This window comes from Lampetra planeri, chromosome 13 (assembly GCF_965212315.1).
Source record: "Lampetra planeri chromosome 13, kcLamPlan1.2.h2, whole genome shotgun sequence".
Lineage (NCBI taxonomy): Eukaryota > Metazoa > Chordata > Hyperoartia > Petromyzontiformes > Petromyzontidae > Lampetra > Lampetra planeri.
Window position 1 is genome coordinate 11,679,951 of NC_136119.1, and position 27,715 is coordinate 11,707,665.

The 27,715-nt window shown below is 46.4% G+C and overlaps 1 long non-coding RNA gene across 1 annotated transcript; it reads left to right on the forward strand.

Annotated features, from left to right (window-relative positions):
- Positions 1–5,530: 5,530 nt before the first annotated feature.
- On the forward strand, positions 5,531–12,635 carry LOC144722166 (uncharacterized). The gene is made up of 3 exons (XR_013586019.1): positions 5,531–5,642; positions 7,132–7,320; positions 9,970–12,635. It is a non-coding gene; the product is annotated as an uncharacterized LOC144722166 (long non-coding RNA).
- The last annotated feature ends 15,080 nt before the right edge of the window (positions 12,636–27,715 follow it).

The following is a 27,715-nucleotide window of genomic DNA, read 5'->3' on the forward strand; positions in this document are numbered from 1 at the left end:
GAAGTCATCACTGGTTGTCTCTTGTTTGAACTTCCCCCTGCCGTGGAAATGTGGAATGTTCACGCCTGGTTGCGGGTGACGTGAGCCATGCTCAGGGAATTGAACTCAGATGACCAGATTCATAGGGCAACATTTAAACCCAGTGGTTCTTGAACTCTACTACAGCATTGCACTCCCTTTGGTTCTCAATTGGAAATGTTTTTTATAATGCTAATACATAGATAGGTTTGATGAAACAAAGTAGTTGTCCTTCGGTGCCTGTGCTTAATTTGGGTTTCGATGATTTACCTTGTGAAAAAATCTGGCCGTGTCTGGCACCCCCAGAAAGGGCATCTCGCACCCCCAGATAACGACGAACCACTGATCTGACCACTCAACTGCCACTTTCCTTCTTTCCTTATCTCAAAAACTGAAAAGCGAATTTTGGGTGCTGAAAAAAATGCGTACAAATGTTATTCGTATCCACAACCCAGTATATATACATTTCAGCTATTTGCAAATAACGGCCATCACCGGTGAAGCAATGAAAGACACACGAATGACGCGACTCGCACTGTGTGCACACAATATACTCACTGATCCTAGGTTTTACTGGTAGGAACCTCCTGGTTACACCAGCCCACAGGGGATTATTGTGTCCGTCCGTCCGTCCGTCGTGAATCCAAAAATGGGAGGGGTGGGGCTGGGTGGAGAGGGGAGGGTGGGGAGGGGCTGGGTGGGGAAGGAGGGGCTGGGTGGGGAGGGGCTGGGTGGAGAGGGTGGGGCTGGGTGGGGAGTGGAGGGTGGGGAGGGGCTGGGTGGGGCTGGGTGCGGGGTGGGAGGGGTGTGGGGCTGGGTGGGGATGGGCTGGTCACCCCGTTGTGCCCTTATAAAACTCAACGTTTAACCTACTCACGCCGGCTTGTGCCCTCCCTCACAGTCGGGCATATTTGCGGAATACACCACGCCGCCGTTGACCCTGGCCATTGACCGAGCAACACAACGTTCCTACCAGCTCCCTCCGCAGGAATGTTTTCTTGTTCAGTAAAAAAAAAGTTTGGAGAGAGTCGAATTATACACACCAGTCCAAAAGCTCATGCAAAACAAAATCTTAGTGACAATATCAACATCGTAAAAAAAAATGCCACACTATCACCACACTGTCCTTCTCCATCTTTTCAACATTGTGTCTTCTGTGATAGTCCAGGCTGGAGTTTTTTTTAACGAGACACCATGTCTTATACGCGCCCACCTGCAGAGCTGGGTGGCCATTGTAAGTGAGTACTGTACAGAAGTCAAGTTCCACAGATAACTTTGTGTACGTGCACGTCGTCCGGTTAAAGTGGGGGGCGGTGGTGTAGCGGTTAGCGCGCTGCGCTAACGATTGTCTGAACCGGTCTTGGGCCTCCCCTAGGTCGACTCGGCCTCAAATTAGTATCTGGTGCGATGTGTAAACATCGCCACTAGGGAGACAAAAGCGGCTCAGAGGTATTGGCCACCTACCCCCTCGTGTGTCGTGCCGGCCTTAATAGGTGTTTGCTAACAGCACTTGCCCCTATAGTCTGTTAAGGCTATATGGGGAATCTTTATATTTGTAGTTATGTTATACCCTCCTCGTGTGTGGATTTTCTCCACGGGTGGATTTATTTCTTAACTGCGAAAAAAAAAACGAATGTCGTAAGCAATTGGGTCAAACGTTTCCAATTTTTCGTATCCATCATCATGACAATTAAATCTTGAGACCGTGTGATACTTTCCTGCAATAATAAAAGGACATTTATATTACTCTGTTGGGTCGAGCACCACTTGGCTCGCAAACAGAAGTCTAAGAGGTCAAATAGTTTGGTCAATGCTCAAACTCAGTCCATCATCCCTCCGGGTTTGAACAAAGAAAACAACAACTGCCACTTTAGGATGACAACATCGCTAGTGTATCCATAATAGAGGCTGTTTTTGGGTTAGATCGCATAAATATAAATATACAATTCTGGCTGTTGCCTGATGAGGCTGGTTGCAATTACCGGCGAAACATCGTACTCAAATTGTAAATGTTGTGAGTTTACTCTCCAACACAACCGGTGTGCTGAAGTAGTAACGAATTGACACGTTTTGTTTACGTGAGAAACTCTTACGAATTGGCTGTGTCGGGTGGTGGCAGGGTTTAACGACACATTTATATTTACTCGCTCTAACCCAATAAACCTCTATGATGGACGATATTGGTCGCGAAAACCTACTACTACTGCTACGTGTTAAATTGCTCATTTAGCTCTCCCGTGCGTTTTCGGGTTGTACCGCGTGCTGTCGGGCACGATGTCCGACGTTTCTCTCCACGTGCTAGGTAGGAGCATCTTCGTGAAAACCATTCTTGGATTGTTAAAGTGTGGAGCGAGACGTCAGACGTGTATATTGGGCATCGTGCCCCAGCAGCACGACTCGTCAGCTCCTCAAGAAGCTCCCAAGCAAGCGGAGTGAACCGTCGGACATCGTACCAAGGAACAAATGGTACAACGCGAAAATGCATGTGAGAAACGTACGGCAAAATTGTGAAGACATAAGTAGCAGAATGCCTGTATGCATGTTGGACTTGTTTCGCCAGCGTACGTAGCCAACCGCGCTAATCGGAGGTGTGGGGGAAGGACAACGAACTCAACACAAAAAGCAATTCTAAAGAAACGAGTTTTCAATCTAGATGATGATATAGAAGTGCATAACTCCAGTTGCTTCCTAATATCGGAAAGGAAAAGCGTTCCAGATGGTGGAGGAAGCGCATTCGAAAGCGCTTGCGATTCCGGTGACCGTCTTTTATTCGATGGCGAGCCAGAAGCCGCCACTGCTGCGAGGATGAGTTCAAGAATGACATTGGTTGCCTTGCAAAAGAGACTGTCCCCAATCGTTGGAAAGAAGATGAACGCGGCCCAATGCCCGCTTGAGTGTGAGCGATCTAACATTTGTTTACACCTGACGAGAATTCAAAGACAAAGCAAAAGGTGGACTAAATTCATCGAACACTATGACCAGAATGTCCAGGAAATGTACGCTATAGACTCTGTTGTCAGCTATTTAACGACAACAACAAAATGGAGGCTACTTCAGAGAGATTATCGGAGAGGAAATATTGCCATGGAAACGTCCATTGGTTCATAGTGAGCATCAATTATATCGTGTATACGATGTGAGTGCTTATAATCCGGCGCGGCGTATGGACCGGGAACGTGGCCTCTGAGAAGGAACACAAAGAGGAGAAAGTGCGCCAAGAGAGGATGGATACTGAGATGCACGCTGGGATTTCCACTCGGAGACAGAGAGAGAGAAACACGCACGAGTGCAAGAGAACAAACGTGATTACGAGACACCACGTGAACTATCATCCTCAATTCACCAGCCCTCGCTCGCCAGCGTGGCGAGGTATGGTCAAATAACTCCCATGGCCAACATATGGCATTGGGAGGACATCATCCAGCAGTTGGGATGACAAAAGCTCTTTGAATAATTGTTATTAGAGCCGTGAGTTATGACTCACGAGTACAGCTGAGTTTTTAGTTGTACCAGTTATATTATTTGTTCATTTATAGAGATACCAATGAGCGAATGCAATCAATTAGTTGACGCGACAAAGTAACTTTTGGGGAATTGTGCAGAGAAAATAGGAAGGAAATTGCGTAAATTTACTTGATGTGTACATTTCGGCTATATTTCTGTGGGGTGTACAGCGCATTTAAGTAAGTAAACTATCACTGCGTAGACTGAGGGAGCAGTGATTTGAGCAGCAAAAGCAGCAAGCAGCAAAGCCTTCACTGAGCCACCTTTGTCTCCCCGGTGCGGATGCATACACACCGTTTTATGGCTGAGTCAACCTTAGGGAAGGCCAAGCCCAAAGGAGAACTTCCGACAACAACTGACCACTTGATGTGGTGCATGCCCAGGATTGTGGTGTGGTTTGTTATTACCCTTCGCACCACTGCTCCCGATAAAGACAAAGATCCCCCGTACAGCCTGACCAGACTGTAGGGGCAAGTGCTGTTAGCGAGCACCAATGAAGGCCAGCACGGCACACGAGGGGGTGGGTGGCCAGCACCACGCCCGACCGCCTTTGTCTCCCAAGTGGCGATATTTACACACCACACCCGCTACTCATTTGAGACTGAGTCGACCTCGGGGAGGCCGGTTCAGACAATCGTCACTGGCTGTTGGTGACCGTAAGCAGGAATAAACCCGATGCACCACCGCCCCTTGTCCACATGCAGACACTCACGCACACAGACACGCGCAGCTGTATGCTCAGCGTCAATATTACAATAACACGTGTAACTTTTAAAAGTTGAACTTTTCCAACGAGGGACTAGACTGATTGTGTTTCTAGCTGTGCGCCGCAATCCTGCCAATGTCTCTCCTCGTTGTTTGGGGGTGGTTAGAGGGGGGGGGCCCAGAATAAGATTTATTGTAACAAATACAATGATTTACGATGGATTATGTTGAACCGTAAAGAGCCCGGCACTAAGCTAAAGTAAATCACTCCGCATGCTGCACTGAGGACGTTTCCCTCCCCCCCTTTGCTTGTGTTCTCAGCTGCTCCGAGCGACCCTTCCATAATAGTTGGGTTTTATTTTCTTAACTTTTAAAGAGGCTACAGTTTCCTGGGGTGTGTGACTCACAACATCACCCCCCGCCCGTCCGGCTCCTTCCACCACCCCCCGCATGAGTCTTCAAGCTCCTCCTCTTATGTCTTTGAGTGAAATTCTCTCTCTCCACAACGCGACTCTGCGAAGACTTTAAAAAAAATTGTATCAGCTTCTTGGCTCTTCCGGAAAACTGGAAGGAAATGCCTCAATCTCCGAAAGATGGTTTTAAAACACACATGCTCTGGCTGGGTGCCTCTATTTGTTATATATTTTTTCTCACTTTTGTGATTTTTTTTTCTCTCTCTCCTCCCAACCCCTCCCCACATTGGCTCCATCATTCCGAGCGTTGTTGGCCGATGAAGTCTGGGATTTGTTCTCATTTCTACAACAGAGCTATGGCAGGAGGTGGCCTCGGCCAGTCCAATACAAGTCAGAGCTGCAAGCTTTTTTTGAGAATCCGGTGGTAATGTGTGCGTGTGTGTGAACGTGTGAACGTGTGTCTGTGTGTGTGGGGAGCGGTGGTGCATCGGTTAGCACGCTGCTCTACGAACTCGGCTACCCGAGTTCGATTCCCGCTCATGGCCAACACCAGTAACAATTATTTTAACCAGTCCTGGGCCTCCCCTAGGTCGACTCAGCCTCAAATGAGTACCTGGTGTGGTGTGTACACATCGCCAACGAGGGAGACAAAGGCGGCCGGGCGTGGTGTTGGCCACCCACCCCCTCGTGTGTTGTGCCGGTCTTGCTCGCTAACAGCATTTTCCACATCAGTCTATTAAAGGCTATACGGGTGATCTTTATATGTAGCTTTATGTGTGTGTGTGTACAGGTGTACAGGTGTGCGGGCTGGGCGCAGTTTATTGGGTAGCGTCAGACCTTGAGCTTGAGTTTACCTTGGGTGTGACGTCACGAAACCTGATCACGTGAATCAGCTGCAATCAACACACACTGGGAACTCTAAACAATGCGGCCGATATCCCCAATCTCTCTCACAATCATTTCTCGACTGCGTGTGTGCAAAACCCCAAGATCACAGTGACGGTAATGTAACTAACACAGCTGCATACCTGCTAATACTGCCAACTCATTGTGTATGTATGTTGAACTTATTTCGCACCTGTCTTTTCTTGGATTTTCTGTTTGCACTTAGTCACATATTCACTTTAAGATGTTTTTTGTTCATGTTTTTGTTTTTTGTTTGTTGCGGTTGCACCCGATTCAAGAGCTGAATGGCTCACAGGGCTATACCTAATAAATGAACTTGAACTTGAACCTATCAGGTAGGTAAGTGTGGAGATGGGCCACAGTGGGTTTCGCACGGGCCAAGCTACCTGCTCCTTAAAAAAATACTTGATAAGCCACAAAATAACATTGTTTAGAAAATAAGGTCTCGTTGAGAGGGTGGATTAAGTAATCCGAGTGAGTGAATTATTAAGTCCATTGTGTCGCCATCTGTGGACAGACAATACGAAATCTAGGTGGGTTATTAAGTGTGTCCTGGACACCACAATTGCAGATGAAGCAGTGCTATTTTGGGCCAAGTGTGCTCTAATCCTACCAACAGATAACAGATAGCACAGGTTTTTTTTATCTATTTCGCAATCTAAAACGTCTCATGCAGCAGATGTGCAGCCTGGTGATGAATATCCATCCCTGTGCATTATGTTAGCTGCTCACTCGCTCCCTTTAGCTGAAAATCACCAGCACCTTTCAATAAAAAAAATAGGTCACATGCTGTACTGGAATGTAGATGAATTGGTAGTGGCAAGCCCTCGATCATAAGTTCATACTTGACATCCCAGCCATGTTTTTTTAACTTAAATTTTACTTTTTTTACCAAGTAAAACCCACTGAGCTAAATATCTCTTTTTCATAAGCGACCTGGCCATAAATGATAGCTCAACGAAGTGGCTTATCACGTGGCGAGGTAGTTAACATCTCGTCACCGCGGCGCCCACACAGCCCCTATCAGCAATGCCAAGCTGTCATCATTCATCTCTTATTGATAAAGTTAACAAAATCTGGTGTGTGTTGAACCGACTTCTTTGCGATTAAATATTGTCCAAGAGTAGGAAACCCCAACAAAGTTCAGCAAAAATTAAGAGAAGTAACAAATATTTGCTTGTTATATTATGAGAACTATTTTTTTTCTACAAACTTCAAAGCACTTGTCACGTGACAATGGAGCCTATCAAAGTGTATTTTGGTTTCAATGGAAAACGTCATCTCTTAGCAAACACGGAACATTTTAAAAACAAATTGCGGCATCAGACGATGGCACTTCAAAGTGATGGAAATGTATCGGTTTTAAAAAAATGTACCAAAAGCGCGTTGATTACAATATTTGTTTTTACCCTTTTTCGTCTTGGAAAAAATGTCTTACTCCTTACTTTACTTAACGTTTAAATGTTCGTTTTTTCCCTATCATACAATTGTGCACATTTGATTTTCGAATGTTCACCGTGTATAACTTTACAGCCATCTATTTAATATCTTTTTTCCACGTGTTTTTTTATCACCTTGACTGTAGCGTTGCTCTTGATGCGAGCATACAAAGCGGTGACTTTGCACCACTGGGTTGCAACATCTTGAGGCTAACAAGCCGGGCGTATGAAGATCAACCTCGCTCCTCGAATAGAATTGCCTGAAATTTCACCGGCCAGACTGATCGTATGGCCATTGCGCGTCATCTCTATCAGCAGTGCCCAGCCATAACAACGTGAGCTCAATTTGCCGTGACATTTCCATTGTTTATGAACTGCAAAAGTGTCCCGTCGTGACGGGTTAATTGAAGTGGCCACGTTATTTTTGCCAAGATTAATGCTGCACGCATCTCTCTCTCTCTACCACGGAGAAAAGGGCATCGGGAATGTGCACATCACAAGCAGACAGTACAGTCTAGCATAATTGTACAAATGAAGGCGGTGACTTCACTTAATACTGATGGAATATCCCGTAGACGTGCCCCCGATTGAATCGATGTTCGCACGTAACATTCGGTATCGAGAATGCAAACCCTTGGCAGTTATCAGGAGCTAGTTGTCTACAGATAATTAGCAGATGGTAAATGGGGGTGGGGGTTCGTTTATTCACAATGTAATGCTATACCTGCAGTGGAGTGTAAGGATAAGCGTCTTTAATTTGTGTTGTGGCCATACGCGCGCGTGTATATATCTCGAGAGAGAGATGTCAGTGTGCACTTCAAACAGCTCTCCATTCGTGCTACACGATTCTTTGATGCTGCTGTCACCGTTGAGAACGTGGAGTTTTTTTTTGTTCATGATTATTATTTAGACGCTGCGATGTGTCATTTATGCCGCAGAACCTATTTGACGCATGGCTTCACGTTGCGTTATTATTTGGATCCAAGGAAAAGGCCACAGCGCAAAATGTAATAACCTATACAAAACGCGGGCTCCGCTGTTGTCATTGCTCACACCTGTGAGCCATGTCCTGGCTTTTATAGAATCATTCATAGAGCCGGAGTAGGTGTTCCAGCACATTTTAATTAATACTCTATTCCCCAGCATCTGGAAAAACAATTCTGGGTATTGGTGCAACATTAGAGACTTGCCACGACATCGGTTACAACATAATTTTCATGCACTGCCGTACTTTGTTTCTTTTTTTGGCTGATCGTGTCATCCGCTATTGACATTGTGATCATTTATGACCATGAACATTTTTGGTATTTTGAAGAGGCCCTGGTTTAGCTGTTATAGGCGGAGCTCTTTAGTTAAATTCCAGTGAGCGCAAATTTAAATGAGCGCGTTTGTAATCACGAATGTAAAAAAATAACCGGGACGCATCATGGATACAATTTGAATTTCTCACAATACCAGTAAAGGAGACGGCTACGTGGCAATGTATTTATCTTGAGCGGTTTATCATCATCATCATTATTATTAATTAAGAAACAAATTGTGACTTTAATGTTCTCCGAATGCTTAACAGATTTTGCCGAGACAGACGCTACTTCAGAAAGGAGGCATGCTGGAACAACCAGGATAGGTGGCAACCCTAGACGAGCAATATAAGAGGAGGAGAGAAGGTTGTCACTTTTGGGGTCCTGAATTTGTTCTGTCAAAAAGACGTTCTTTGTATGATCATTGTACTTGATACGCTACGTTGGATTCGTTATAGAATGCTAAACTTGAAAGGATCAAAAGTTGATCGTGCTTATGTTTCATCTCTGCTGTGTACAGTATTTAAATTTCTATTGACTTAATAAATGCATACGTACAATTACCCAGAAAAAAGTATAAGAATATGTACCTTGTAGTTTGCCATAATAATGGTACAGGCTTGGAAGCAGGCCTGAGCATACAGTTTGTGTTATTGTGCTGCTCGAGTGTAAGTGATCTGTTTGTGTTATGATTAAGCTGTTAGCTCAGTATGTTCATCGTTGTTTTTGCAGTTTATTAATTTAAGCAGTTCAACGTGTTCATAGTTTAATTCTGGCTTTAAACCAACATAACTGAGACATTTTACACGTGCAAAATATATACTACGAACCCAGTCAATTTGAGCAAGTACATACAGACGTCAAAAGGCGAACAGTACACATTCCAACGGAGGGAGCTGGTAGGAACGTTGGGTTGCTCGGTCAATGGCAGTGTCAACGGCGGCGTGGTGTATTCCGCAAATATGCCCAACTGTGAGGGCGGGCACAAACCGGCGTGGCTAGGTTAAACGTTGAGTTTTATAAGGGCACCACGGAGTGACCAGCCCCTCCACACCCAGCCCCACCCCTTCCACCCCCCACCCAGCCCCAACCTCCCCACCCTCCCCACCCAGCCCCTCCCTGCACGACGGACGGACACAATAATCCCCTGTGGGCTGGTGGAACCAGTCGGTTTCTCCCAGTAAAACTGGTCCCATGATGTAGCTGCTCAACCCGAGCTCTCAATGTCCTGAGAGTGGCATTGTTTTTGTGCTGTTCGCCTTTTGGCGTCCTCTGGTCTAACAGCGTTTGAGAATGGGCTCTGAAGAAAGCTGTCTCTGGTGTGGACCAATCCGTTTCAAATACAATGCATCATATACTGTCAGAGCCTGTATTTTTTGTTTGCATGTTCACCACAAATATACGTGGTTAATGCAGACATGGTTCCTTGCAAAAGGTTTCAGTTTGGTGTTTTAACATCTTAACACCTGTTTTATTGCCAAAAAGGGTAAAACCTATTTTATAAGTACATACTTAATTAGAAATCATTACTGCACTTTTCTACATCACGTCTCCGGGCATTTTGCATACTTAAACCGGTATATGATTTTAAATTGGACATTGCAATTTGAAAAATGAAGATCATACTGAACGCGATACACCCGAGTTGGTGTGCACGCATTCATTTCTGAATTTCACCAGCAGAGTTCGATGTCCTTTCCGCGTCGGATGCAAGAGAAGCACGGGACATCATGGGGCTCGGCGACTCCCCCGGGGATCCGCCAAGCGTGAAGATACAGCTGCGGGCAATTAGGACGTGCGTCTTCAAAGAACCGCCTTGTGTGCAAACACTTTACTCTTTGATTACTGTGTTTGGGACGATGCTACCGTCCACTTTTTGATTACTTACAGATTACTAATTGGCGCATTCTTTTTGGCAGTTGTTTGGCTGGGTTCGCCTTTTTGCGCCGTTTATTGTGTAAACAATTAGGCACAGCGAGGGCGGCGTGGCTGCACGTGTCTTGATTTGGGAACGAGGCCTTTTTGAAATGCGGTATGTGGGAGAGATTCAAAACTCAGCGAAAGTTGGCGGTGGTAGATAGCAGAGGTGGGACAAAGTCATTGTTATGCAAGTCCAAGTCGAGTCGCAAGTCATCAAATTCATGACTCGAGTCTGACTCGAGTCCAAGTCACATGACTCGAGTCCACACCTCTGGTAGCTAGCGCGTGGCGCGGCGTTTGTGCAAGACGCCTCCGTGTAGGATAACGATCACAACGAGGTGACCGCCGTGAGAGTCGGTGCGACAAATCGGAGGGCCACGACCTATTCATGAGTTTAAGTGTTTTCTTCATTAGTGACTCTGCCGCAGGAGGGTGGTGGCGCAGTGGTGAACGCACTCCGTTGTACAGGATGATCTGAATGTCTTGTGACCCCCAATTAATTGACCACAAACATGTTTTTTGTTCCTTCGCACATATATTTACGTATTAAATAAACCTTACTTACAAAATATTAAGCTTTAGAGAATTAGACGGGGGTGGGTCACAAGACATCTGAACCACCCTGTATAAATCCTAACAATCAGTGGCAAGTGATATCCTAACCGAACCTGATTCCCAAGTCCTTCACGAACCCCCACTGACCCGCAGTGCCGGATTGTCCTATTAGCAAAAGTAGCTACATATGCTACGGGCCTCGTACTTTCAAAGGCCCATCGCGAAACGCTTTCAAGCTATCAATTCCGGTTCAGTGATTCTGCACTTGCTCTATTACTATAGTACTATACTGCCATCAACTTTTATGAACGACTAGGTGTTTAAGATTAGCGATTGGTCGTACTATCTGGCTGTATAGCAAATGAAAAAATACAATTACTTTACTATGCAAGTTAAACATTTGTGTTTTAATATTTACGTGTTTTTTTATATTAGGGCCCCTTTAGAACATATGCTACAGGCCCCGCACTAGCTGAATCCGGCACTGCTGACCAGCATGGTGAAGTATGGTGAAACAACCCCCAACGATTGCCATGGGGTGCGGAAGCCTTTCATCCAAAAGTGGACTGACAAAGCGCTCTAAATCATTGCCAAGAGAGATGTAAACATTATCCACAAGATTGCGTCTGGAATCGAAATGTTTCATTTTTACCGCTTAATTGCAAGTTGTTGCAATAATATGTGCGTGTGTGTGTTTCTTTATTAGATTGGTATAATTATTTTTTTCATCCCTCCAACATGGTGAATCATATATTTACCCATTAATATTTAAACATATAAGTAGCTCTTCTGTATCTAGATTGTATTATATTCTTGTAACTTAATGGTACACAAACCGTCTTAATCGTTGGATGATCTTTTTACAAAATGTCTTTCACGTTCATACACGAACCTTTTAGGTACAATAGCAACAGATTCCTTGAAAAAAACATTCATCCTGTATTTAAAATAGGCTACATATTTGCTTTTTTTTAATACGTAATGTCCTATCGGTATGTTGCGTGATCACTGCCAAACGCGCAGATGCCATGAATTGACGGGGAAATCTCCTCGTGCCATCAGGAAAGACAATGACTGGGAAAGGGTCTCTTAGCACTTCTCAACCCACTAGCCAAAAACATCATGAGACTAATGCCAATACAACCTTCTCAAAGTTATCCAGAATAGAAGGTTTTTCTTTTGGGTTAGATTGCATAAATATGTCGTTAAATCCACCACCTGACACAGCCAATTATTAAGGTTAGTCACGTAAACAGCACTCCAGTGTGTTGGAGAGTAAACCTACAATATAGACTCCAAATATAATGAGCCAAGAATGTCTGTGTGTCCCGCGCGTGACGTCACTCCACATGGGGCAACCCCCCTCATTAATAATCATGAGCTGAACAATTTTTCTATTTAATATTTCAGATTTACTGCAATATACACCCGTCCTTGGACGGACAAACAAGCTCGTTTACAATAAAATTGAAATTGTAAATGTAGTGGGTATACTCTCCTTATGTTTACATGATAAACCTTACTAATTGGCTGTGTCGGGAGGTGACAGGTTTAACGACACATTCATATTTACGCGATGGAACCGACAAAAAAATGCTTGTGGATAATATTGGGAGCGAAAACTTTCTACGTGTTAAACTTTCTCAAGTCATGCCCCCCCAAATGTTTGCAGACTACAGCTAGAAATAAGCCACGTTTCTGACATTTTCCACGTTCTTCATTGACAAAGGCACGGGACTCCTGCTGAGCACGTGGAATTCACTCGGAGGAACATCGCAGCAGCAGCCGCCTTGCTGTTACACCTTTGGTGATAAGGGCTCTTTGTAAGGATTACCACGTTTGATAAAGTGTTGAGAACAGATCCAGACCCAGACTGCTACCAAGAGGTCAAGCGCTTAGGCCATCTGGCTTGATTGACACTGAAATGTTGCAAAGGTTAGGCAAACATGGTTTGGGCATTGCGCGTGCCGCTGGGAATGCACTGTGGGGAGCGGTGGTGTAGCGGTTAGCGCGCTGCGCTACGAACCCGGTGACCCGAGTTCGATTCCTGCTCACGGCTAACACCAGTGACGATTATCTGAATTGGTCCTGGGCCTCCTCTAGGTCGACTCAGTCTCGAATGAGTACCTGGTGCAGTGTGTAGTAAACATCGCCACGAGGGAGACAAAGGCGGCCGGGCGTGGTGCTGGCCACCCACCCCCTCGTGTACCACAGTGCCAGCCTTCATGGGTGCTCGCCAACAGCACTTGCCCCAACAGTCTGTTTAGGCTATACGGGGGACAACCCATCAATGGGTACACATAAAAAATATTCTAGAGCCTTGTAATAATGATCGATGGTTTCCTTTGATAGAGCGGGTTTGCGTGTGCCTTTTGGAACATGACCCTTAACAAATTAACGCCAACTGCTTACGAGCGAGGGCAAAGCATCGTAATGCCACATGCAGTAGATAAACTTGTGCTCAAAATGTTATTCACCCGAAAAAAAATCGCCACGCGCTTTTTCACCATCAGTGCCAATTGCGTGACTGTGGAATGGAGCCATTCTTGCGAAGCATTCGGGGTTTTTTTTTCTTAAAGAAAGTGTTCTTTCTAGAGCTCATCGGATATCTCATCGGATTCATGCAGTATAAATACAGATTTTAATTTTTTATTCTGATTAACTCAAGGAAGCACTCTGCCTTACCATAATTACTTGTTAGTGGCTTAATGAATGCCAGTCGCATTGGGTTGCGTATCAGCAATTGAGTTTCACAGGTCATCAAGTCGGGACGCTAACAGCAGGTGAGTGAATGCCTCCGCGTTGCCTGCTGCACTTGCGGCGTGCATAACAACAACAACAAACAAACAACACCGCCGCGCCTTCAATTCACACCGCTCGTGATGCACTCGGAGAGACCTCGTCTCGTGCGCGCGCTCCGACAATTTGGTGACAATTAGACCTTGTGGGTTCAGTGTTTGCTCATCCGTGGTTTAAGTTATCTTTTACTCAATGTATAAGGGGGTGGGGGTGGGGGTGGGGGCATCCTGTGGTGAATTAAGTGTGTTGGGTTTTGTTGTTGTTGTTGTTGTGGTGCCCATGATGCAATGCCTACTCAGTGTCTTGACTTGGCAGCTGTTCAACACAGAAACTGCTTCATCCCTAACGAGATAGCCGCTCACACTCGACAATCATCTGAGTCTGCAACTGCGGCACTTCTTCTCAAAACACGTGGTTTTTGTGTGTGTGTGTGTTCCACCCGTTGTACACGCCCTGTGCATACATTAACACGACTCGTTAAATGCCCCTTGAGAATTAACATCTTACGTAAGGATTGCTTTGTTAAAACTAAAAAATAAAAGTTGTGAAAACGCAGTTGCGTGGAGACGAACTGAATGTGTCGATTCGTCCGTTCGTTTCTCAGCCCGCTGGTGTCCTAGCGAGGATCTCTGCGGCAGCAGCAGCAGCAGCGTGTGGAGTAGTAGCGGTTCACAACCTCGCTGGCCACTGACACTTTTGCTCTTCCTGGGGAATTCCCGGCCGTTCCCAGGCCAGACGAGCGACGTGGTCCTGGGGCCGGCCCCGATGTCTTTGCCCAGTGGCACGTTGCTATCCCCAGGGGGAGTCTACCGTGGGGGGCATCCTTATCAGGTGCTCGATACCACCTCGACTGGCTCTTCTCGAATGCGTATATAAGATCGTTTAAAATACAAAAATAAGCATAATTTACAAATTCGTCTGATGAACTTCAACGTGTAAACAAACTATGCACGTGATGCTTAATCGCTACAGAGTCAGAGCGTCTCCTTGTTAGAGAGCATCTGCGGGTTGGTGTTCATGACTTCTGCCAGTCTCGAACCAGTAATGCAACACCCACGCGCTTATGGTACGTCGGGTAACATGGAACAAACTGGGAGGTTACCACCTGCCCTGGTTTTCCCAGGACGTCCTCTTGGTGAGGTGGCTGCTGTCCTGTGTTCCTGCCCTACTCTTAGGTTTTTTTCGGTAAAGTCACGTAGGTAAAAATAAATAATAAAAATAGTATTCTTTTATTTATATTATTATTTATATTATTTTTATTTTATTTTTATTTATTTTTTACCTACGTGACTTTACCGAAAAAACCCAAGAGTATGAATCCTTGCAGTCACGAAAGCTTCAAATCTAGAATTCCTGCCCCTACTTGGACATCTGTGGTGAAGAAAAAAAAAGCTTTATAGCTCATCAAAATCCTCCAGCAAAAATACATATTCCGATTGAAAGTCCCGTTTGGTTTGTCAGTTTCAAAAATGACAACAACAGCGAGAACAACGCACCACTCGAGCCGATGATGGATCGTCGCCACGTGGAGCATCGCACTTCTTCGTCCGCTCCCGTGAGATATTATTATTCTGCGCGTTGTGCATCTCAGAGGTGGGAGCCCGAACGATTGGCCGGCGTCTCTCCCCCGTCGGACGCTCCACCGCGGACGGCTTTTGGGTTTCCCTGAAGCTGCCACGGTCCCCACGGGGCTGAGCTCACGATGGCTGAGATTGTGCGGATGCGTACGTACAAAAAAAAATGCATCTTCTTGGTTCTTTCGGTAAAGTCAAGTAGAAGGGAAATAATAAAATATTTAAAATAAAGCATAATAAAATACAATTCTCACGACGTTTCGGCCACAACGCAAGCATCCGTCCTCAGGTGAAGGACAGGGCTGTTTTTCCGACAGCCCTGTTATTATTTCCCTTCTACGTGACTTTACCGAAGGAACCAGGAAGATGAATCCCTGCAGTCACGAAAGCTTTAAATCGAAAAAAAAATACATGTTCGATGAATGGCTGAGCCTTACAAAACTATATATATATTTGTTGTTGCTCAAAGCCACGCACACACACACGTATTTTCTTTCTTGGCATCGGATCGTAGATTATTCGTAACATTCTTCAATGGATATTTATTCCGATACGCAAAAGTCGCACGCGTCCAAGTATGAAAATGTACACGTGCACACACACACCTCTGTGTGTATGGGAGCTTGCATGTGCTTCTGTTAACGTCTGTGTGTACGTGCGTTTCTGTGTGTGTAGGTGCGTTTGTGTGTGTGTCGACATGTGTACGTGCGTTTGTGTATGTGCGTGTGTATTGCGTTTCTATGTGTGTGTGTATGTGCGTTTCTGTGTGTGTGTAGGTGCGTTTGTGTGTGTGTCGACATGTGTACGTGCGTTTGTGTATGTGCGTGTGTATTGCGTTTCTATGTGTGTGTGTATGTGCGTTTCTGTGTGTGTGTGTAGGTGCGTTTCTGTGTGTCTACATGTGTACGTGCGTTTCTGTGTGTGCGTGTGTACTGCATTGTATGTGTGTGCGTGTGTACGTGCGTTTGTGTGTGTACATGTGTACGTGTGTGTGTGCGTGTGTGTACGTGTGTGTGTGTACGTGAGTTTGTGTGTGTGTGTACATGTGTGTGTGTATGTGTGTACGTGAGTTTGTGCGTACGTGTGTGTGTACGTGAGTTTGTGTGTGTGTCTACGTGAGTTTGTGTGTGTGTGTATGTGTGTGCGTTTGTGTGTGTGTACGTGTGTGTGTGTACATGTGTGTACGTGCGTTTGCGTGTGTGCCGTCACGAAGTTCCATGCACTGTGTGTGCGTCGACGCATCGAGTTCGATTCCCGCTCACGGCCAACACCAGTGACAATTATCTTGAACCGGGCCTTGGCCCTCCTCTACATCGACTTAGCCTAAAATGAGTACCCGGTGCGATGCGTTAACATTGCCACCAGGGAGACAAAGGCGGCCGGGCGTGGTTCTGGTCACCCACCGCCTTGTGCGCCGTTGCCGGCCTTTATAGGTGCTCGCAAACAGTAGTTGCCATTGATGATCTGTGGGAGGGTTTCAATGCGTGTGCGCCACAATGTAAAGATGTTAACTACCTCCTGGTATACAGGAGGTCGTGGGTTCGATCCCGACCTCGAATCCCCCTGGTCGCGTGTTTTTTCTTTCTCTCAGGGCTCCTCCGGTTTGTCCCTCCACTTTTAGAATGAACATGCGATTTGAGAATTTGGCCGCTATAAATGTCCACACTACATTGACCTATGATAAGCCACTTCCATGATAAGCCACTTTCGTTGAGACATCGTTTGTGATAGCAAGGTCGCTCCTGAAAAAGATCTGTATAGCTCAGTGGTTCTTTACCTGCCCAAAAAAGACAAATATATAATATATATAATAATATATAATATAATAAAGAGATTTGACTTACCTGTGATCTCAATCACCTCGTTCTGCCTCCCGGCCGCGTCAATCCGCTAGGCGGCGCTGTCAGAATCGAGGCATTTTTGGTCCACGGAGTCAAAAGTCTCATTTTGTGCAACCCCCAAGCCTCGTGGCTTGAGAATAACTAGAGCGTCTACTCACTAACTAGTGAGTCTACTCACTAGTTAGAGAGTCACTAACTAGTGGAGGGAGGGGGGGTTGGAGGGGGGGGTTGGAGGGGGGGATTGGAGGAGGGGGTGGGAGGGGGGGGGTTGGAGGGGGGGGGTTGGAGGGGGGGTTTGGAGGGGGGGGGGGTTGGAGGGAGGGGTTTGGGGGGGTGAGGCTGTGATGGCGCCAAAATAATAAATAACAACAACGCATAAATTTCGATTTAAAGCTTTCGTGACTGCAGGGATTTATATTCTTGGTTCTTTCGGTAAAGTCACGTAGAAGGGAAATAATAAAATAATAAGAATATCAAACGTCGTGAGAATTTTTTTTGTTTAATATTTGTATTATTTCATTATTTCCCTTCTACATGCCTTTACCGAAAGAACCAAGAATGAGTTTGTGTTCATTGTGTTTGGCTTTCGCGACCAATATTGTTCATAATCAACGATTTTTGGGTTTAGATCGCGTTATTTATAAATGTGTCGTAACCCTCCACCACCCGACACGGCCAATCAGTAAAAAAAGGTGTCACGTTGACAAAAGACAAATAGTTCACTGCTTTAGCCCACCGGTGTGTTGAAGCGTGAAACCACAACATTTACAATTTGAGTACGACGTTTCGCTGGTAATTGCATCCAGCATCATCGGGCAATTCGCCAGAATGGTGAGGCTCTGCTGTGTCTCCCGTTCTTATATAGAGCAGCAGCAGGGTGACGTCATCATTAACTCATTAACTCATCAGGTGCAAAGATTTGAGGGGGGGGGGGTTATTGTAATTATATACTTGATTAGTAATAAGGCTATTGTTACGATGCGAGTTGTAGATTAGTAATCATTTGCATTACAATTCCTTATAAGGGAAACAAGCACTAACTGATTATTAATGTAGCATAATCACAATAGTACACATTCCAAATGATTACTAATCTACAACTCGCATCGTAACAATAGCCTTATTACTAATCAAGTATATAATTACAATAACCCCCCCCCTCAAATCTTTGCACCTGATGAGTTAATGAGTTAATGATGACGTCACCCTGCTGCTGCTCTATATAAGAACGGGAGACACAGCAGAGCCTCACCATTCTGGCGAATTGCCCGATGATGCTGGATGCAATTACCAGCGAAACGTCGTACTCAAATTGTAAATGTTGTGGTTTCACGCTTCAACACACCGGTGGGCTAAAGCAGTGAACTATTTGTCTTTTGTCAACGTGACACCTTTTTTTTACTGATTGGCCGTGTCGGGTGGTGGAGGGTTACGACACATTTATAAATAACGCGATCTAAACCCAAAAATCGTTGATTATTTCATTGTGTTTGTCCACCGCTGCTGTACGTGTGTTGATCCTGCTTACGCAGGATCGAAAGGCAATGTCGATCACTGCTGTAAAATCAACGTCTTGTTGACATCATGTGCTGGGGATGAATGTCTTTACATCCGGCGAGGCGTGCAATGAAGACTGTATCTCGTTTGCAAGTGAGACATCAACGACAAGATGGGTGTGATGTGACGTCCATTGTGACTTTTCTACAACATTAATAGTTTCTACTCGTCCATACTTCACCACAATGGTCAGTGCGAATTGGTGAATGGAAGAGAGGGGAGTAGCGGGGCAGGACCAATTGAGATGCCACTCGATGTTGATGATGCAGTGTGCTAACCACTGCGCCACCGCTCCGCCACAATACAATGTGTACACGGCTCTTATCCGGCTGGGGGGCGATATTGGCAAAGGTCGTGAGTTCGCAGCGGTGTCTCTATCGATAAACTTGCACCCCCCGTCATGGTAATGTGGAATTTACACAACGTGAAATGAGCGTCTTCCCAATGGTGGTTGTTTTGAGACCACGAGTTTTGGTTCAATTGACGCAAACACAAATATCCCTAGTCTAGCCTTAACAGACTGTTGGGGCAAGTGCTGTAAGCGAGTAACACCTATGAAGGCCGGCACGGCACACGAGGGGGTGGGTGGCCAACACCACGCCCGGCCGCCTTTGTCTCCCTAGTGGCGATGCTCACACATCGCACCAAGTACTCATTTTAGGCTAAGTCGACCTAGGGGAGGCCCAGGACCGGTTCAGATAATCGTCACCGGTGTTGGCCAGCGCGCTAACCGCTACACCACCGCTCCCCACAATGTATACACAGTTGACGAGACGCATTGAGAGCCACATACATGTTAAAGCGATTGACATTGATATTGACTTACTGGAATCAGCGGCCCCAGTGAACTGAGTGCCATGCCGTGTTCCCATTGGCAGAAACGGATTACGTTTGACGGTGACCTGGGGCTGTTGAAGTTGGGTGGAGGGGGGTGTGGGTTCGGCTTTGTGTCTTACATTCACTGCTTTACCGTCGCCACCCCATGCCCCCGGCCAAACACACACCAAACACACACACGTAAAGATGTTAACCACCTCACCTGTATACAAGTGGTCGTGGGTTCGATCCCGACCTGACTTTGGAGTTTGCGTGCCGTCGGGGTTTTCCCTCCGCGTTTAGAATCAACGTGCGTTTTAGATAATTTGGCTTCTATAAATGTCCACATGATGATAATCCACTTAGTTGAGCATTCATTTGTGGCCTGGTCGCTTCTGAAAAAGAGCCATAGAGCTCAAACGGCCTTGCCTAGTAAAATAAAAAGTTTATAGTTTAGTTTTATTCAACTCGGTTATTTCAGTTCACGACACACATTGCAAAGCTACATCAACATCTTCTTAGGTTTTTTTTCGGTAAAGTCACGTAGAAAGTAAAATAAAATAAAAACAAAAATCACGACGTTTCGGAGGCAACACAAGTCTCCGTCATCAGGTGGGACCGTCACAGCCAGATTAGCTGTATCAATACCCTAACCCTAACCCTTTTTTTTTTCTCGTGTTTATTATTATCAATACAGCTAATCTGGCTGTGACGGTCCCACCTGATGATGGAGACTTGTGTTGCCTCCGAAACGTCGTGATTTTTGTTTTTATTTTATTTTACTTTCTACGTGACTTTACCGAAAAAACCTAAGAAGATGATTCCTTGCAGTCACGAAAGCTTCAAATCTAGAACTACATCAACATTGCAAGAAAACACTATTTTAATCTTTGCATATAACTGGTTAGTAATATGCATACTGATGATATGCATGGAATTACCAAATTGCCTACATGATTTATCACATGATGGCAACAGTACTGTGTAGAATTTCAATCATTATACAGCAGGATATAGACTTTTGTTTGGGGGGAGGGGGGTCAAAATCCGAGACACCATTCGACAACCCCTCCTATATACCTCTGCGTTAAATGTCAACCCTTAACTCTATGGGTGGAAGACATGCGACCATACTTCACCACGCCAGTCAACGCGGCTTTGCGAAAAGATACTCAGCTGATCCGGGCGATGCAACCGATCACTTTGAGGTGACCACCGGCACGCTTGGGAGTTGACCAGACGGACGCTAATAACACAGCCAGGCGCATGCAGCTCAAGCGAATGTGTTGTGAGACGGCTTGGGAAGGTCCTTCATCCAACTGTTGATTGGTCACGGCTGATGTCGATGATGACAGATTCATTGGGTCGGATACTTCACTAACTATCGTAGCACTATACGGTTTTATAATTAATCATGTTTAACCAGGTGTGAACTCGCGATATAAGTATAAGTGCAATTTTCAAGAATGAACCTGGGTCATCTCAACGACAAAAGGAAAACATAGCAAAAGGAAAGTATTGCAATAAAGCAAATATAAATCAGTACAAAAACAACTGTGTCACGCGAGAAATGGAAAATACACGGCAGTGACTCCATACGAATTTGTTTCATCTCAGTATTAACTTTTACTGTAATGAAAGCGTTACCTGCGTTCATACAGTACCTGTATATACATATCCATCATTTTTAGTATAATTACATTTTACAAGTTTTAAAGCGTGCAGTCAGTCACGGTGCCCTGTACGCCGGCATATTACATCTGTCAACGCTGCCATATTCCCGTAACAATAACTCGTTGTTGTGCAAACATTACGGATTACTTTTCTTGTTATTCGTGGATCGTGGTGCGGACACTCCGCGCATTTCGTCTCGCGTCAAACGTTTACATCGTCTCTGTATCATTTGTGAGCGAATTCCATAGAGAATACCCCCCCCCATCCCTTCACCACCACCACAAAAGACAAAGATCCCCCGTGTAACCTAAACAGGCTGATGGGGCAAGTGTGCGGTTGGTGAGCGACAGGGCTCATGTGGGTTGTGTGGCCGGAAAACATGCGCACAGTCGCCTTTGTCTCTCCAGCGCTGACGTTTAATTACACCACCGCACCAGTTACTCATTTGAGGCTGAGGCGACCTAGGGGAGGCCCAGGACCGGTTCAGATAATCGTGACCGCTGTTGTCGGTGGCCGTGGGCGGGAAGTGAACTCGCCTCACCGGGTTCGTAGCGCAGCGCGCGAACCACTGCGCCACCGCTCCCCAGACGACCGCAATACACCAACACACATCAACACACACCAACAAAAAACAAAGACCCCCCGTGTAGCCTTAACAGACTGTGGGGGCAAGTGCTGTTAGCGAGCACCTATGAAAGCCGGAACGGCACACGAGGGGGTGGGTGGCCAGCACCACATCCGACCGCCTTTGTCTCCCGAGTGGTGATGTTTACACAAACGCTGCAGGTACTCATTTGAGGCTGAGTCGACCTAGGGGAGACCCAGGTACCGGTTCAGATAATCGTCACTGGTGTTAGCCGTGAGCGGGAATCGACCTCGGGTACCGGGTTCGTAGCGCAACGCGCTAGCCGATGCACGACCGCTCCCCACAATGCCCATACACACGCGCGCACACACACGCACACCAACACAGGCACACACACACTAACACAGGCACACACACACACTAACACACACACACCAACACAGGCACACACATCAAAACACACACCAACACACACACCAACACAGGCACACACACACACCAACACACACACCAACACACACACACACTAACACACACACACCAACACAGGCACACACACCAACACACACACACTAACACACACACACCAACACACACACACTAACACAGACACACACACACCAACACAGACACACACACATTACCACAGGCACACACACACACCAACACAGGCACACACACCAACACAGGCACACACACACCAACACAGGCACACACACACCAACACAGACACACATACACCAACACAGACACACACACCACATGCAGCGCCTAGAGCCGTGAGTGAGTGCGTACCCATGCACACGCGCACACGCGCACCGCGTTTCAATGCGCGCTAATTCACTCCGCAGGAATTCGCTTGTGGAGGATGCGTGTGACCCCAACGTTAGCGTGCGAGTATTCTTCACACTATCAGGAGGGGGGAGCTGTAGAGGAGGAGGAGGGGGGGGTGTTCACTTTCACATACGCACCTCGCTCGCACGCAAATCCGCTCTTGTGGTTGTTTCCACGTGAATGCGACATTGCACGTAACGACGTCAAAAAAAGCGCATTACATCTTCGTCGCACGCGTAGGGATTAACTCGCCTTATATGTGTACAATATATATATCAATAAAGCCCCCCCCCCACCCCCACTTGCTTTAGCCACTCGCGCACATTGTAAGGCACGCAAAATTACCAAGTACACATTCGCAGACATATCCATCACATCCGCGAACACGTGCAATGTGTTTATCCTCTGCGCGTGTACAGGCGAGTACGGAGATGTGTAAATGACTTATACTGTGTAAGAGGAGAACATATAGACTGCACAGATGGACGTTTATAAAACATGCGTGAGCGTATTCAGGTCATGAGCAATTATTATATCGGCCGGGTTATGAATGTTTTGAATGACGTGTGACGGAACGTTTTGCCTGTCGCGTCTCCCGCGTGTAATTGTAAACTGCTTAACCCGTCTTTAGCATGCACTTGAATATTACCTTGGTGGTGGTGGTGATTTTAAGTCAGAGAGCATAGAGGCCGATAGTTTGTTCAACAGCGCAGGACGACGGCAATGCTGGTGATGGTGGCGCGCTTTCAAATGCGCTTCTGGGGCCGTCTGGAACGCTCTTCCGTCCGCATTGAGGAACCCACTGGGAGCTGTTCGCTTTTACTGGTAGGAACCTCCTGGTTACACCAGCCCACAGGGGATTATTGTGTCAGTCCGTCTGTCCGTCGTGCAGGGAGGGGCTGGGTGGGGAGGGAGGGGCTGGGTGGGGAGGGGAGGGTGGGGGGGGGGGCTGGGTGGGTGGGGAGGGTGGGGAGGGGCTGGGTGGGGAGGGGAGGATGGGGAGGGGCTGGGTGGGGAGGGTGGGGAGGGGCTGGGTGGGGAGGGGAGGGTTGGGAGGGGCTGGGTGGGGAGGGTGGGGAGAGGCTGGGTGGGGAGGGGAGGGTGGGGAGGGTGGGGAGGGGATGGGTGGGGAGGGGATGGTGGGGAGGGGCTGGGTGGGGAGGGTGGGGCTGGGTGGGGGGTGGGAGGGGTGGGGCTGGGTGGGGAGGGGCTGGTCACCCCGTGGTGCCCTTATAAAACTCAACGTTTAACCTACTCACGCCGGCTTGTGCCCGCCCTCACAGTCGGGCATATTTGCGGAATACACCACGCCGCCGTTGAGCCTGGCCATTGACCGAGCAACCCAACGTTCCTACCAGCTCCATCCGCAGGAATGTGTTAAATCATCGAGATTGAAAACTTTTTTTTTGTAGAACTGCCTTTTGTGTTTAGTTCGTTGTCCTTAACCCCGCACCTCCGATTAGCACGGCGGACTACGTACGGTGCGAACAAATGCAACATACGGTACATACGGTACATACACACATAATACACACGTGTGTATAAAAAGGGTGGTTGGCTTTGCCACCTTAGAATCGCACTCGAGCACCGCGGGCCAAGAGACTGAGCCGAGATTTTGGCTGCGGTTGAAAGGCTCTTTTGCCAAAACGTCAATTCAATAAACTAATTTGCATAATAAGACCGCTACAATGTAGTTATCAAGCATGTTTAAAAAATAAAAAAAGCGCCGGTTAGTTTTTATAGCCTGTTCAGTGGCTGCGATGGGATTTAGTCTAATTTTGGAGCAAGTACCATATTCTCTGGATTGTAAGACGCACGGTTTCCCCTTTATTATCAAAGGTTGGGGGTAACGTCTTATAATGCGGTGTGTGTATGTGACCAGATTTGTTTAATTTTCTTGACAACAGGCATTAATCTTACTTTGCGGAGCGCCTTATAATCCGGTTAATAATAATAATTTACTCACAATATAATATACACATACAATTGAAATATACGCTCCAAGCTTGGTGGTGTTTCATTCTTCACCTGAGGACGGCTGCTTGCGTTGTGGCCGAAACGTCGTGAGAATTATTTTATTATGTTTTATTTTTATTATTTATTACTTCCCTTCTACGTGACTTTACCGAAATAACCAAGAAGATGAAATATAGTGCTTTTTTAACATACGGTGTTCCTTTTCCTGCACTGCATTAAACACACCCTTCATACTTAGGCATTTGAAAGCTCATCGATATGCATTCATTATTTTGGCGAGAGAGAGATATGGTCAAGTTTTTAGTTATGCAAGGAATCCAATGCACGTTTGGAACTTTCACCACACCGATGTGTTGTTGACATATCGCATTTACATATACAGAACTGTAAGTATATCTCAAGCCACTCCCGATATGATGATGATAATGATGGTGCGGAGCTATAGACTGCACCAACGAAATAACATCACAAATGTAGACTAAAAGCGAGATACACATTGCTTCCTTTATTAGGCAAAAGTCCGTCACAACAAAACGTTTATTTTGCAATACAGCAATAGGGAAAGGCAATATATATAGCGAGAAACCCACGGGGTTTGCTGCATTCCATTCTAAGTGTAAACAAGCAGTGGATGTACAACATATGTTGGATTATCATTTGTAGGACAGATATACGTCTCTGCAGTACCGGATTATCCTAGTAGCAAAAGTCGCCTATGCCTCCGCACTTTCAAGGGCCTCGCGCTAAATGCTTTCAAGCTATCAATTCCGGTTCAGTGATTCTGCACTTGCGCCATTACTATAGTACTATACTGCCTTCAACTTTTATGAACGACTGGGTGTTTAAGGTTCACGATTTGTCGTATTATCTGGCTGTATAGCAAATGCAAAAATACAATTACTTTACTATGCAAGTAAAACATTGTGTTTTAATATTTACGTGTTTTTTATGGCCCCTTTATAACATATGCTACAGTCCCCGCACTAGCTTAATCCGGCACTGCGTGTCTGTGTAGTATGTACTGTCACACACACACACATCAAGTGATACGTAAATTAATTGATGTTGGCCTTCTGGAGAAAGATAACGCCGTGAGTAAATTTTCACCCTCTAAGGCCAACAACGAACCGGCCATCCCTCGGGCATAATTCTCGTTGGTGGTCTGCCTACCACGTGTGTAGACTTTGACGACCTTTAGATTATAAACATATCTCTCCCTCGCCTTCATCAATATCAAACTCTCGCCAGCAGTGAGATCACCAGCGAGAAGAATGCCAAGTCACGTGTGCTTGAAGCAAGTTTCCGTTCAAAAACACCAGTTAACTAACGATTGAACTAACCATTGTGTGTTTTTTTTATTTTACCAGGTAAGGCCCACTGAGCTATGTAGCTCTTTTTCAGAAGCGACCTGGCCACAAATGATGTCTCAACAAAGTGGCTTATCATGTGGACATTTATAGCAGCGACATACTCTAAACGCATGTTTTTTAAATGTGGAGGGAAAACCCGGAGGACCCGGAGAAAAATCCACGTGACCAGGGGGAGAGAGACATTCAAACTCCAAATATACAGGCGTTAGGGTTGGGGATCGAACCCACTAACTCCTTACATACCAGGAGAGGTAGTTAACATCTCGCCACCGCGGCACCCATACATAACCATGAACACGTGCACATGTGTCCATCCACATAAACGCTTAGTTCCTTCAAGGGTGTTGGTGGTGGTGGTGTTGGTGGCGGTGTTGGTGGTGTTGGTGGTGACGGTGGTGGTGGTGGCGGTATTGGTGGCGGTGGTGCTCTCTCAGCACTTGCACCCCCCCCCCCCAACAGCCTGTTAAAGGCGAGACGGGGTTGCGGTGTGCAGCGGGGAAGAAGGGGAGAGTGCCTGTCGGTGTTGGTGTCGGTGTTCGGGCTGTCGTTGTCTGCCGCGCCGGGGCGACACGTGGAGCCGCGTCCGCCCCGGGGATGAGGACCTGAGGCGGCTCCCACGGGGAGAGCACCCCCAGCCCCTCGGCACGGCCGATATGAGACGATGGGAGGTGAGTGTGTGTGCGTGAGTGAGTGAGTGCGTGTGTGCGTGAGTGTGTGTGTGTCCGTGTGTGAGTGTGTGCGTGTGTGAGTGTATGCGTGTGAGTGTGTGCGTCTGTGTGAGTGTGCGCGTGTGTGAGTGTGCGCGTGTGTGCGAGTGTGTGAGTGTGTGTGTGCGTCTGTGTGAGTGTGTGAGTGTATGAGTGTGTATGAGTGTGTGTGCGAGTGTGTGAGTGTGCGTTTGTGAGTGTGCGTGAGTGTGATGCGGTGTACGACTGCTTACTTCACTGAGAGCTATCGTGGGTAGTTAACTTTGAGCTTCTTTCGCACCGTACTAGCCATCCGTGCTAAGGGAGCGGTGGGGTTGGGGGGGGAGTTTGGGAATGTTGCGTGGAGAGGGATGCGTGAGATCATATTTGCATTAAAATCGGTGGCAGGGGGAGGATGGAAGAGGTACACGACGTGGCTGTTGTTGTTGTTGTTGACACTGATAAGGGTTGCATCTATTTATTTTGTTGGGAGAAGTCTAAATGGTTTTACAAGCAAGGAGAGCAAAACAATACGTGACCTATGCCGCGATTCCGTTGTGCGCGGTCGTCCAGAGCGACTTTGCCGGGGGATGGTTTTGAAATGTGTGGCGCCTAAGGTTGTCCAAGCAGGGAAGCCTTGGAAGCTCTTACGTGAGGGTCCTGCCGGAAACGATTGGCCCAGTGCGTCTTGACTTCTTCCCCGTGGAAGTCGGAGTATCAAGAGAACACCAGGCATACGAGGATTTAACAAACTCGATAGCGTTCAGCTATAGCAACTGAGTTTTTGTTTTTACTTTGTGTGGAAAGGCTTTTACAAACAAACTCGTGTGTGTATCTACGCAAGCGAATGTCCTTAAGTTTGGAACGTTGTCCCTTAATGAGCTTTGTTTATTATTATTATCAGATATGAGAATTCTGTCAACATTCAAATGAATTGAAATTTCCAGTGGCAATTAGGGTGTTATTGACATCAGAACTACTCATAATTATAGTGAGCCCTGCTTTGCAACTTTAAGTTGTTCAATTATTTTTTGGGAGTTAATTTCCTTTGGTTGTTATAATGATTATGTCATCGGCAAAATACTTTTTGAACAAAAGTCACGGAGAACAAGTTCACTACACAACTGAAGATATCTGTTGGAGTCACACAGCTGGAAAATAAAACACATTCCTGCGGAGGGAGCTGGTAGGAACGTTGGGTTGCTCGGTCAATGGCCAGGGTCAACGGCAGCGTGGTGTA